We start from the raw sequence: 3481 nt of genomic DNA, 5'->3' as shown, positions 1-3481 counted from the left end.
AAAATTAAAATTCGAAAATTTTTTCTAAAGCCTCCAGGGGACTTCGTTTTCGCACGAAAAAATTTTATGTGCCCTTATTGCATCCGGACCCACAATTTTAAGAAATATCTAGCAGTTTTCAAAAGATTCAAAATTAATAAAAAACTTGAAATGATTTCAAGTAATTTTAACGAAGTGTGTTAATATATTTTTTCAGAACATATAAATACATTTTTAAATTAATCGATTTTTTCCAACAATTTTTGGAAAATCCTGCGAATTAAAAAAAAATCCTTAAAATCTTCCAGGTTCATCTTTGATAATTTTTGAAATCTCTTAAAATCTTTTGAAATTTTCTGTTACAATAATTTTTGAAAATAAAAAATTATTTTCAATTTTCCTAAAAATCATAAGAAAATATTTTTATACTTTTGAAGTCTTTCGCAATTCTGAAAAAGGCTCTAAATTTTTTGTTTGAAATCTGCAAAAATCTACTTTTTTTAATTCGGCTGTGGGTATTTGCACCAAAATTTCTGTACGAATAGCCAAATTTTGTTTTTTTAAAACTTCTAAATATCTCTTAAAATTACAATAATTTTTTTCTACAAATAATAAGTGTTCTATTGCTATGTATAAATTCAAATTTTAAGGATTTTTTATTTATTTTCAGGATTTTTAAAAGTTGTGAAAAAAATTTTATTCATTTTAAAATATATTTAAAACTTCTGAAAAAAATTTCTAAAATTATTTTAAATTTGAAAAAATTCAAAACCACTTTTAGATTTTTCAAGATTTTAAAATAAAATTTTTAAGCTTTTCAAGGATGATTGAACTTTTCAAAATAAAAGTAATTTAACGTCTAATTGAAGAACTGTTAAGTTTAAAAAACAAAATATTTTTCAATTTTTAATGTATCGAGCTTAAAATTACTAAAAATAATATATTTTGAACATTTTTGAGTTCATTGTTTGATTCTTCAAATTAGAGTATTGAAAATGTGGACGTGGATTTATATTTTTTGACCTTAATCTGAATCTTTGAACTCTATAATTTATAAAAGTGAAAAACTCTTAAACTTCAATTTTAAAAGTTTTAAATTGAAGAGTTTTATTTTGAATGCTTCAATTTGTTATTTGTTGTTTATTACTTTAAATGGCAAAACGTTTAGAATAGAGTTCGATTTTTTAAATTTCATTGACCGTGAAAAATGTTTGTGAACCGGGAACAAACCGGGAAATAACCGGAAATTTTTTTCTTTGATAAAAACGGCCACCCTGGTTAAGATAATTTTTTTTATAGGTAATTGAAGATGGTTTGCAATTTATAAATGATTGGCAACAACGAGTTATTGATGGCCAATTAGAAAAAGAATATTTTTTGACGGACAGCACTGCCGAAGGACTTCGCATGACATTTAAATCGACGATTGATTTGGCGCATTCTTTAATATTAGAATTCTTTCAATATACAGTGATTTATTAATATTATACACATTTTTTATAGACACAACAAATGGAATTATACACGTATCGCGCTGATACCCATGGGACCTGAAGTTACGTAAAGGATTCCCGTTCCTTTTCCTATTTCATTTAGTACCTTAATCCACGACATTGCATTTTTTCCTATCTAATTTTTTACATTTACCTCTTTTTATTTATTTTTTTACCATAAATTTACAGGCTTTATAACATCAAGACTGTTTCTTCTATCTAAGAATTTCTGATAGCCAAGATGCAAACTGCATGTGACAAATTTATTTAACAACCTTTCTTGTATAAGGGTGTGCTAATAAATGTGGAAATTCGGACAGATAAATTTAAATTCTTATTATTTTTTGTTCTATCTGTAGAGGTTCTTCGGGACAGTACGCTTGGCTGGAGGCTCTAACGACCATCCTGCAACTCCAACTTTCCTCCATATATACAAGATATTGACCTTATTCAGCATCCTAAAATCACCAAAATTTGGAAATTGTTCCACCACCATTGTCAATGATCCTGTTACTTCCACTGCTCCTCTTATGTTCATAGCTCGAATTAAAGAAATTTATGAGACCAATAATCAGAACAAATCGAAGGCTTTGAAAGAAATTAAAGACAAGCTTAAGGACATGTGACACTCAAATCAACCGACCAAGCCAGTCCCAAGATAGAAATTTGTTCCCATATTTATAAATAAAAGTTTTAAAAAAGCGGAAAAATTTTGGGGGAGTATTAATTTACGTAAAAGGAAGGTGTATATTCTAGCATGGAGTTGGGAACGAAATTTTTTTTTTATAAAAACAGTCAGTGTTGGTAAATCTGTTCTACTTCATTGGTAACACCTGCTGTGTCGGTGACTGTACTTTCTTTAAATTCAGGCGACAGGTGGCGCTAGAGTTCGACTTTTGGATTTAGAACTTTCCTCATGCACAATTCCATTCAAAATTAACATAACCTACAATCTCAACTCCATTTTAGACAATTTGGCGATATATTCAAATTTCGATATATCAAAATGCAAAACTTTAGTGTTTTGCTACTTCATGTATGCGTTTTGAAACAATTATAATTATATTTATATAAGTTAATAACTAGTATCCAACTCTCTGAATATTGTAAATAATAAAAATATTTTTTTATTATTTATTATATGAACGAAATAATATAAGTGCACACAGTACTCATGCGTTTAGCATGGAAAATCGTGACAACGTTTTTTGGGATAACTGAGGAGATAAAAATGTAAAAATTTCCACTCATAATATTTTCTCGTATGACAAGCCATTATTTATTCACAAACTTATAAACAATGTATTTGCTAGACATTTACGCTCCCCTACAGATCCACAATTTTCAAGTTATTCACAATAACTTTTTTTCATAAATAGATCGAGAAATCCGAAATTTTTGGCAAACTTTTATTTTCTTCATTTCAAATTTCATGGATGATCAGAAATATGGAATTTATCATATAAAGGGTGTCACGTAGGGTGGTACCATCATGCACTGGTAAATTTTTTCTTCGAATATTCATGCATACCGCTTCTAAATTTGTTCGAATTTACAAAAAAATAAATGAATTTTTTTTCTAAACCGAAAAAATTATTATTTACATGTTTCACAAGCCCCATAAAGTTTAAATAGTATATCTCACAAACAAGACGTTTTTGTAATTTTTAACACAATAGTCAATGCTAGGCATATTGGGTAGTCGTCATTTCTCTTTACAATTAGCCATGAAATAAAAATCAATAATTATTTTTTTTGTTTTATCCCCGTAAGTATACATACATATAATTAAAAAATTTGTCATAAGGATAACCGCAGGATTTCGCCGAGAGCGGGTGCTAATCTGGAAGATTGCACCCGCTTCCAGCGAAATCGCGGTAAAATTTCAGCCATTACCACGTCTCACGACCGTGAGATAGGTGGTTACAGTCTGTAAAGGAATCAATACGACGATCCAGCAAAAGCTTCGTGCACCCTAAGAACACGGAGCGACCCAAGGACAACCGCCT

General features: G+C 29.1%; 1 protein-coding gene across 1 annotated transcript in view; it reads left to right on the top strand.

The window, feature by feature from the left end:
• LOC117171666 overlaps positions 1-1710 on the top strand; it is a 4239-nt gene extending 2529 nt beyond the window's left edge. The window contains exon 4 of the mRNA XM_033359177.1: positions 1279-1710. The gene's annotated coding sequence lies outside the window, so the exon portion shown is untranslated. The remainder of the gene's footprint in view (positions 1-1278) is intronic.
• Positions 1711-3481: the final 1771 nt, after the last annotated feature.

Source organism: Belonocnema kinseyi, chromosome 4 (assembly GCF_010883055.1).
Source record: "Belonocnema kinseyi isolate 2016_QV_RU_SX_M_011 chromosome 4, B_treatae_v1, whole genome shotgun sequence".
NCBI lineage: Eukaryota > Metazoa > Arthropoda > Insecta > Hymenoptera > Cynipidae > Belonocnema > Belonocnema kinseyi.
This window is presented reverse-complemented; position numbering and strand designations above follow the sequence as displayed.